Source organism: Trachypithecus francoisi, unplaced genomic scaffold (assembly GCF_009764315.1).
Source record: "Trachypithecus francoisi isolate TF-2019V2 unplaced genomic scaffold, Tfra_2.0 Lachesis_group3, whole genome shotgun sequence".
Taxonomy (NCBI): Eukaryota; Metazoa; Chordata; class Mammalia; order Primates; family Cercopithecidae; genus Trachypithecus; species Trachypithecus francoisi.
The window spans coordinates 88753108-88763904 of NW_022681468.1; positions in this window are offsets into that span (position 1 = coordinate 88753108).

Below are 10797 nucleotides of genomic sequence, written 5' to 3' on the forward strand. Positions count from 1 at the left end.
TCTGCCCCCAGGCAAGCTTCCTCCTCCTCCTGAAGCCAGAAGAGAAGAATAGATTCAACTTTAAATGAAATTAAGAGTTGTATTATACCATGAAACTGGATAGTTTTATTACTGAATCGAGACCATATTTTGCAACTTAAGTTGACTTGAGAAAGTTGACTGGGAAACTATTTTTATTATGTTGGAGAGACCAAAAAAATTGATGGACCAAAACTTTCATCCAGGGTCAGGGGGAGAACTAGTCCCAAAGAGTAGATTTATAGAGACAGTGAAGAGGTGGCAAGAACATGCTTCATGGGGACCGCCCCCAACCTGGAATTTGTATGTGTTCAATGCCACAGGTACACATGCTGCATGGTTTACCATCTTAAAATAGGGATAATACAACTTGCCATGGAATAGTGCTCTGAACATTAAACTACATATGTTAATGTCTACAAGACACCTAGGGCAGCACCTGGCACTCAGTAGGTCCAAAGACATGGTAGCCAGTGTGATTGTTGTTCATGATAGTGGTAGCTGTAGCAGGAGCATTAAAAAGTACCTAGAGGTTAGAGTCTCTGCAACTCTGAGCTTGCTCTGTGTTGTCTCCCTCCAAAGTTGACTCTCATGTTAAGGTCAGTTTCTAGTACTATGGAGTTCCAAGGAAGTGCCAAACTGCAAGGAAATCTGACCTCTCTCTCTCTCCCCAGCCCAATACAACATTTGAATTTTATGTGGAAATCTTAAACCTCTCCTTCTCATTTGGTCTCATTTCGAGCTTTGAAAATATAAGATATGCCATATATGGTTTCTCCCCAGACTCATGCTGAACACTAGTCACTGCTTTCCAGAAACCTCAGCATCTGCTCAGCTATCTAGCCCCTGGGATCACCGCGAAATTGGACTAATACCAAGGACCAGTTACCACAATACGTCATCTATTCACGAATACTGTTAAGTGAGCTTGGTTTCAAGAAACCTTAAACCTTCAACGCATAGCTCACTTCAGTCTTTTCTTGGCATTCCAGAACATGATTAATGGTGACGCTGTGCCACAAATAAGTTATACATGGCTCAGAACTTTAATTCACAATTGATTAGTCCATGAACAATAGCCCTGAGTAACGTAGTGTTAATGGCCAGCCCCGGTGGTCTGTTCCTACCAGAAACCCATTACTAAGTCCACCCTGTGTTTTACAGCATCCCTACTGGGGCCCAATATCTGCTTATGGGGACAACTGCTTTGTTTAATGGTTGCTAGCCATGTGCAATTAGCTAGAGTAGAACAGACACTTTAGAGGTTTCTGCTTCAGCCTCCTAGTGAGAGGATGGGAAATATGATTTTTTAAAAAGCCAGTTTGCCTTCACATGGATCATATTCCCATAGACTGGGAAATAGATGCCTTCACATTGTGCTTGGGATGAGGACAGGGAGAAAAGGCAACCTGTAACCAGTGATTTACAAAGGCAGCAGGGGTCAGTGGCTGCACAGGCAGGAAGTGAAACTCTTACAGGCCTGTAGGGTGGAATGGAAGAATGTCTGGAACTATAGGGAAGGAAGGTAAATTAGACAGCGAGGAGGAATGAATGAAAACAGGAGGGACAGGTGGCAACGAAATGTAAATCCACATGAAGAAATAAACAGTTCTGATAAAGGTAACTACATAGGTAGATATAAAAGACAGTGCAACTGGAATTTTTGTTTGTAACTCCTTTTCTCCTGTTTTAAAAGGCAACTATATGAAACAAGCCTCTGTCAATAGATACATGATGTATGGAAATGTAATTTATAATTAGAGCATAAAAGAAATACACTAACAGTGACCTATATGAGAAAAAAAATCAAGAAACAATCCCACTTAATAATATCTGTCAAAAAAAAATAGACATAATTTAACTAAGGAGGGCAAAGACCTATACACTGAAAACTATAAAGGATTGATAAAAGAAATTGAAGACTTAAATAAGTGAAAAGATATCCTGTGTTCCTGGGTTGGAATAAATAATATTGTTAAAATGTTCATACTACCCAAAGCGACCTATGGATTCAATGCAACTCCCATCAAAATTCTAATGACATTTTTCACAGAAATAGGAAACAATTCTAAAACTCATATGGAACCATAAAAGACCCAAATAGCCCAAGCAGTCTTGAGCAAAAAGAACAAAGTCGGAGGCATCACACTACTTGACTTCAAAATATACTAAAAGGGTATAGTAACCAAAACAGCATGTTACTGGCCCAGAAACATAAACCAAGGAAACAGAAGAGAGAGCCCCAAAATAAATCTACACATTTGCAACTGATTTTTTCACGATGACAAAAATACATGATAGGGGGAAAGAGAGTGTAAATTAAATGGTGCTAGGAAAACTGGATATCCATATATGGAAGAATGAAATTAGATCCTTATCTCACACCATATACAAAAATAAAATGGATTAAAAACTTAAACGTAAGACCTGAAAATGTTAACCTATTAAAGGAGAACTTAGGGGGAAGTTTGATGACATTGGTCTGGGCAATGATTTTTTGGATATGACCCAAAAAGCAAGAATACACAAATTGGATTATAGCAAACTAAAAAGTTTCTACACAGCAAAGAAAACAACCAACAGCATAAAGAGACAATTTACAGAATAGGAGAAAATATTTGCAAACCATACATCTGATAATGGTTAAATATCAAAAATATCTGAAAAACTCAAGCAACTCAATAGCAAGAAAACAAATAACCTGATTTGTTTTTAATGAGCAAAGGACCTGAATACACATTTCTCAAAAGGAGACACACAAATGGTCAACAGATATATGAAAAAATTTGCAACATCACTAAACGTTAGAAAAGTGCAAATTAAAACCACAGTGAGACCTCACAGTTGTTAGAATAACTATTATCAAAAAGATGAAAAATAACAAGTGTTGGTAATGATGTGGAGAAAAGGAAACCCTTGTACATAGTTGGTGGGAATGTTGGTGGGAATGTTGGTGGGAATGTAAATCAGTACAACCATTATAGAAAATAGTATGAAACCTTCTCAAAAAATTAAAAATAGAACTACCATATGACCCAACAATCCTACTACTGGGTATATGGGTATACATACAAAGGAAATCAATATGTCAAAGATATATCTGTACTTCCATGTGCATGGCAGCATTATTCACAAAGACCACGATACAGAAACAATCCAAGTGTCCATCAACAGATGAATGAATAAAGTAAATGTGGCTGTATATACAAAATGGAATACTATTTAACCTTAAAAAGAAGGAAATTCTGTCATTTGCAAGAACCTGGATGAACCTGGAAGATATTATGTTAAGTGAAATAAGCCAAGCACAGAAAGACAAATACCACATGATCTCACATATGAAATAAATCTAGGCTGGGTGCTATGGCTCACACCTGAAATCCCAGCACTTTGGGAGGCCAAGGAGGGCTGATCACTTGAGGTCAGGAGTTCGAGACCAGCTTGGCCAACATGGTGAAATCCTGTCTCTACTAAAAATACAAAAATTATCCAGGTGTGGTGGTAGGTGCCTGTACTCCTGGCTGCTAGGGAGGCTGAGGCAGAAGAATTGCGCAAACCTGGGAGGCAGATGTTGCAGTGAGCCGAGATCATGCCACTACACTCTAGCCTGGGTGACAGAGCATAACCCTGTCTCAAAACAAAAAAACAAACAGACAAACAGAACACTAAAACAGTTGAACTCATAGAAGCGGAGAATATAATGGTGCTTGCCAGGGGCTGGGGTATGGGGTGTTGGGGAGATGTTGGTCAAAGCATGTAAAATTCAGATATACAGAAGGAATAAGTTCAAGAGATCTATTGTACAGCATGGTAACTATAGTTAACAATGTACTATATATTCAGAAATCAGTAAGAACATAGATTTTAAATGTTTTCACCACAAAAAAATGATAAATACATGAGGTAATGCATGTTAATTAGCTAAATTTAGCCATTCTACAACGTATATATATTTCAAATAATGTTATATACCATAAATATTTATAATTTTCAAGATAAAATATTAATTCATTTTTAAGAAGTCTTATTGGCCAGGCACGGTGGGCGGCTCACGCCTATAATCCCAGCATTTTGGGAGGCCAAGGTGGGTGGATCATGAAGTCAGGAGTTCAAGACCAGCCTGGCCAAGATGGTGAAACCCCATCTCTACTAAAAATACAAAAATTAGCCAGGCGTTGTGGTGGACGCCTGTAATCCCAGCTACTTGGGAGGCTGAGGCAGAGAATTGCTTGAACTCGGGAGGCGAAGTTTGCAGTGAGCTGAGATCGTGCCACTGCACTGCAGCCTGGGCGACAGAGCGAGACTCTCAAAAAAAATTAAAAAAATAATAATAATAAAAAAACAACAAACTATTACAGTAGAGATCAAAGGAAAGATTTAAAAGAAACTACCAGAGCAATGAGAAAAAATCAATACCCCAATATCATGAATTAGACACCTTGCATTTCACTATTACATGAGAGAGAAACTTTGGTGTTAAAGAAAGAAAGAAGAAACTTCTAACCTTACATAGACTGGGAAAAGTTGAAATGGTAAGGTTTGCCAAGTCATTATGATAGAGATGGGAAATAGAGGAAGAGATACTGGTGGTCGAAAGTAAAAATAAAATGAGTAAGGAAAACCTGGGCTTGAATCTCAGTTATCACTTTTTTAAGGCATTTATACCTTAGAGAAGTTACTTAACTACACTATCTGCCAATTTCATCATCTATAAAATGAGAATAAATATACCTAACTTTCAGGTTGTTTTAAGAATTACCTATAATGGTCCAGATGTGGTGGCTCATGCCTGTAATCCCAACACTTTGGGAGGCTGAGGCGGGCGAGTCACTTGAAGTCAGTTTGAGACCAGCCTGGCCAACATGGTGAAACCCCATCTCTACTAAAAATACAAAAAAAGTAGCCAGGCACGGTGGTGGCAGCCTGTAATCCCAGCTACTCGGGAGGCTGAGGCACGAGAATTGCTTCAACTCGAGAGGCAGAGGCTGCAGTGAGCTGAGATTGCGCCACTGCACTCCAGCTTGGGCAACAGAGCGAGACCAAAAAAAAAAAAAAAAAATTACTTATAATGACTAGTTGATGTAATACATTATTTTTAAAAAGAACATGAGGACAGAGGAGGGAACAAAGCTATATAGTAACAAAGTTTTTGTATACTATTAAAATTAAGTTGATATTATTACATACTGGATTGTTATAAATTAAGACGTTAATGGTAAACTCCCAGGGCAACAAATAAGAAAATAACTCAAAAATATATTGTTAAAGAAAAAACAAGGGAATTGAGATTATATACAGAAAACATATTTTTAACAGAAAAGAAGGCAGTAATGATGGAATTGAACAAAAAGAGATAAGACTTATAGAAAACCAAATAGCAGAATGGCATACATAAATTCTACCCTGTCAGTAATTAAATGTAAATGTATTAAACTCTCCAATTAAAAGGCATAATTGTCAGAATAGATTTAAAATAAACACATGATCTGACTATGTTATCTATGAGAGACTCACTTTAGATTTAAAAGACACATAGAGGTTGAAAGTATTAATAAAAGGATAGCAAAAGATATGCCACACAAACAGTAATCAAAGGAGAATTGGAGTGGCTATAATAATTTCAGACAAAATTGACTTTCAGTCAAAAATTGTTACTAGAGACAAGGAAATAAGTTTATAATGATAAAAGGGTCAATCCATCAAGAAGATCTAACAATTACAAACTTATAAAATATAATAGTTGAACAATGTCATTCATCTACTATATTTAACAGATATTTATAGAACTCCACCCAATAATAGCAGAATACACATTCTTCTCAAGTGCATAGGGAACATTATCCATATGCTAGGCCATAAAACAAGTCTCAATAAATGTAAAAGGATTCAAATGATACAAAGCCTGTTCTCCAACTATAATGGAATTAGAAATCTATAATAGGGAGAAATTTGGGAAATGCACAAATATGTGAAATTAAACATACTTCTAAATAACCAATGAATCAAAGGAGAAAGTGTTAGGGAAATTAGAACATATTCTGAGATAAATGAAAATGAAGACACATTCCAAAACTTATCAAATACAGTTAGAACGGTGCTCAAAGAGATATTTTTAGCTACATATGCTTTCACATCAAAAAAGATCACGTAAATAACCTACCCTTCAACATTAAGAAACTGGACATGAAGTACAGACTAAACTGAAAGCAAGCATAACAATTTGAATAATAAAAATAAGTGTGGAAATAGAAAAATGAGAGAAAAAAATCAATGAGCATAAACATTCTTTTAAAAAGATCAACGCAAATGACAAACTATTAGCTATACTGCCCAAGAAAAGAAAAGAAGACTCTAAGTATTGAAACCAGGAATGAAGATGATGTTACTATCAAACTTACAGAAATAAAAAGGATATAAGGGAATATTATGAACTGAATGCCAAAAAATTAGATAATCTAGATGAAATTGACAAATTTCTAGAAAGATAAAAATTGCCAAAACTAATTCAAGAAGAAATAGAAAATATGAATCAATTATAACAAGTAAAGTGATTGAGTCAGTAATCAAAACACTTTCAACACACACGCAAAAAGGCTAGGACCACATGGCTTCACTAGCGAGTTCTACCAAACTATTTATGAGCTAACTAATCTTTGACCAAGTTATCCAAAAAATAGAAAATAAGGGAACATTTTTCAACTCATTATATGAGGCCAATATTACCTTGACACCAAAATCAGACAAAGTCATTAAAAGAAAACTGTGGGTCAATATTCCTTATGAGGCTGGGCACAGTGACTCAATGCCTGTAATCCCAGCACTTTGGGAGGCCAAGGCAGGAAGATTGCGTGAGGTCAGGAGTTTGAGACAAGCCTGGGCAACATAGCAAGACACCATCTCTACAAAAAATTTTTTAATTAGCCAGGTGTAGTGGTACATGTCTGTAGTCCTATTCTAGAGACAGAGGTGGGAGGATCCCTTGAGCCCAGGAGTTCAAGGCTGCAGTGAGCTATGACTGTGTCACTGCACTCCAGCCTGCATTACAGAATGAGATCCTGTCTCCAAAATAGAAAAAAGAAAAAAAAAATCCCTGTGAGTATAGATGCAAAAGTCCTCAACAAAATAGTAGCAAACAGAATATAGCAATATATTAAAAGAATTATACACTATGACCAAGTAGGATTTATCCTGGGAAGGCAACCTTGGTTCAACATATGAAAATCAATCAATGTAATTGCTTTAGTTTCCTATGGCTGCTGTAACAAGTTACCGTAAATCTGGTGACACAAACTAAATAGCATCTTTAAATCTCTGTTTCTGTCATTACATCATCTTCTCTGATTCTGATTTTCCTGTATCTTTTCTATAAGTACTCTTGTGATTGCATTAGTTCTACCCAGATAATCCAAGAAAATCTCCCCACCTCAAGAACCTTGACCTAACATCTACAAGTTACTTTTACCACATAAGATAATATATTTATAGGTTCTGAAGATTAGGACTTGGGCCTCTGAGTTGTCATTATTCTGCATACCACATATTAATCAGATAATGTTAATTTAATAATATTAGATACCAATGGAAGTGAGAGAACTAAATATTAATAGAAAAAAAAGAGCGGGAAAAGCATCATCATCAACAGATTCAGAAAAAGTACTTGACAAAATGCCACACTCTTTCATGATAAAAACAACACACTAGGAATAGAAGGGAACTTTTAGAGTGACATCAGCAAGACGACTGACTGGAAGACCCTAGCACTCATCCACCCACAAAGACAGCCAAAACAACAAATAAACAACTACTTTTTGATGAAAATAACTAAAGGAGGGCACCAAAGTACATCAAAGGAGTAGTAGAAACCCTGTAGAGCAAAGAAAGCCACTATTGCCACATGGAGAAAGGAAGGACACACCTCACCTCTGCCACCCCATTCCCCAGTTGGGATCAACTAAAAACTAGGAGGGACTATTTCCTACAGAGAAAAGGTAAGAACTTCAGCAGCCTCCGTTATCACCTTGGACACCTGTAGTTCTCACAGGCACTAAGGCCAGCCTAGGGAGTTCCCTGGAGTTCACACAGCTGTGCTACCCCAAGAGAAGGAGTCAACATTGTGTCCCACTCCAGTGGCCTACATGGCTACTGTGCTATGACATCTTGGAACCAGAATCACTGCTGGAGTGTGTCCTGCTCCAGGAGTGAGTGATCACAGCACTCTCAGCACCCTTCCATCCCTGAGGTTTTGACACCACTGAGCCATCCCTGCCTGGTGGTCTGCCATCCCTGAGAAGAGCTGCTGCTACACCCTACCCCATGGGGCCACGCTACTATAGAATTACTTCATCTACAACTCCCAGTTGCTACTGTACCCTGCCTCTCCAGGCCTGAGCTGAAGTGGCAAACTGCCTCCTGGGGAAATAATACATTGGCTGTCTAGAGCATCCATACTCTCCAAGCCAGAACTGAAGTGGCACCCTGCATTCCAGCAATGGTACCCTGAGCAGCCACACTTCCCCAGGCCTCAGCTGAAATGGTGCATCACCTCCTGCGCGATTAGTGCCTTGGCCAAGCTAAGCAGTGGCACATCCCAAGAGTGAACTGACATGGTATCCTGTGTCCCAGGAAACAGGGCAGTGGCTAAGCTGCGACACCCATCCTACTGGGCAAATAACCGTAGTACCTTGCTTCTCTGGAACTGGACCCACCCCTGGAGTCTGAGCTGCTGAGACATTTCACTCACAAGGAATAGTGTCATTGTTGTACTACTCCCTGCCTCCCCTTCCCCAACTGGTGCTGTGGACCCAGGTGAAAGCTGAACTCTGCTAATCTGAGGTCCTTGTTGCAGCTTTACCCTGCCTTACAGAGCCTCCCATGTCCCACCATCCCAGGGTCCAGAGTCATGACTACATGGTGTTTCATTCCCCCTAGGCCTGCGTTGCCATTGTACCCTATTGGCTCTGGTTCCTGAATTGCAGCTGTACTCTGATCCCCAGGCCCACACCTCCAGAGCACCCCTTCTTCTATGAGGCTAGGCCAGTGCTATTCACTAACCCCTAGAGTCAGAGTCACAGCTACAACCTGGCCACCTGGGTTCAAGCTGCTGGGAGTTGCCTCAGATTGTAGACTCTGGCTCTGTGGGCAGTCTGCACCCAACCCTGCCTTCAGAGATTGAACCTGTACCCCAAGACCCAGGTGCCACAGTTGGTTCACAAGACCCTGAGCCCAAGGCCCAAGTTCCACATTTGCTCTTGTCACCTGTGACCTGGAACCCCACACTGCTCCAGCTGCTTGTGGGCTGTGTCAGAATATCAAAAGTCCTCTCAGCTAGTCTTCTTATTGTGGGGAAAAGATAAAACAGGAGGACCTCAAAAGCTGTTGTCACCTAGGATCCTGACAACCTACACTGCCACTGCTGCTGCCACAAATTCCTATAGCCTAGGTTACTGAGGCACCCAGTCATCGCTGATGTTGATCACAGCTGAAGCAGTTGCATGGAGGTTATACTACTGCATCTACTCAGATGGAGAGTAGAACCTACTCAGATGGAGGGTAGAATCTACTCACATGGAGAGTAGAACCTACTCACATGGAGAGTAGAACCATCACACTCTTCCCAGCTGATACACTAAGACTTTCCCTACAAAAAACACTCTAAAGTTTGGAAAAGGTAATCATTCCATCAGATGTGCAGACATCAATGCAGGAACACAAGAAACATGAAAAAGCCAGAAAATGCCAGGCATGGTGGCTCATGCCTGTAATCCCAACAAACACATTCAGAGGCTGAGACAGGAGAATTACTTGAACCCAGGATTTTGAATATGTTCCCCGTAACTTCCTATGTTACACCATCCTGGGTAACATAGGAAGACCCTGTCTCTACAAAAAAAAAAAAAAGGATGTAAAATTTAAAAATTACCCTGGCATGGTGGCACATGCCTGAGATCCCAGCCACTCAGAAGGCTGAGGTGGGAGGATTCCTTGAGCCTGAGAGGTTAAGGCTGCAGGCTGCAGTGAGCCATGATCATGCACTGCACTCTAGCCTGGGTGACAATGGGACACTGCCCCACTCCCCTCCCCACCCCAAAAAAGGAAGAAAAAGCCAGGAAACATGACACCCCCAAAGGAACATAATAATTCTCAGGCAACTGACCCCCCAAGAAAGGGAAATTTACAAATACAAAATAGCGACCTTAAGAAAAATCAGATATAAGAGAATACAGATAGATACTTCAATGATTAGGAAAACAGTTCATTATCTGAATGAGAAATTCAACAAAAGAGATATCATAAAAATTGAATCAAATCTTGGAGCTAAAACATGTAGTTAACAAAATAAAACATACAATAGAAAGCTTAAACAGCAAACTAGATCAAGGAGAAGAACGAATCTCTGAGCTTGAAGATGAGTCTTGAAATTAGAGGAGGGAAAAAAAGAAAGAAAAAGAGTGAAGACAGCTTATAGGACCTGTGGGATGCCATTAAGCGAACAAACATTTCCATTAAGAAAGTTCCAGAAGGAGAAGAGACAGAGATAGTGAAAGAAAGCTTATGTAATAAAATAATTGCTGAAAATTTCAAAAGCCTTGGAAGATACATGGGTATTCAGATACACAAAGCTCAACTGTTCCCAAATAGATTAAACCCAAAGAAATCTACTCCAAGACGCATTATAATTAAACTATCAAAAGTCAATGACAAAGAGCATTTTAAAAGCAGTAATAGAAAAATGTCAAGTCACATAAGGGAATGCCACTTAAACCATCAGTGGATTTCTCA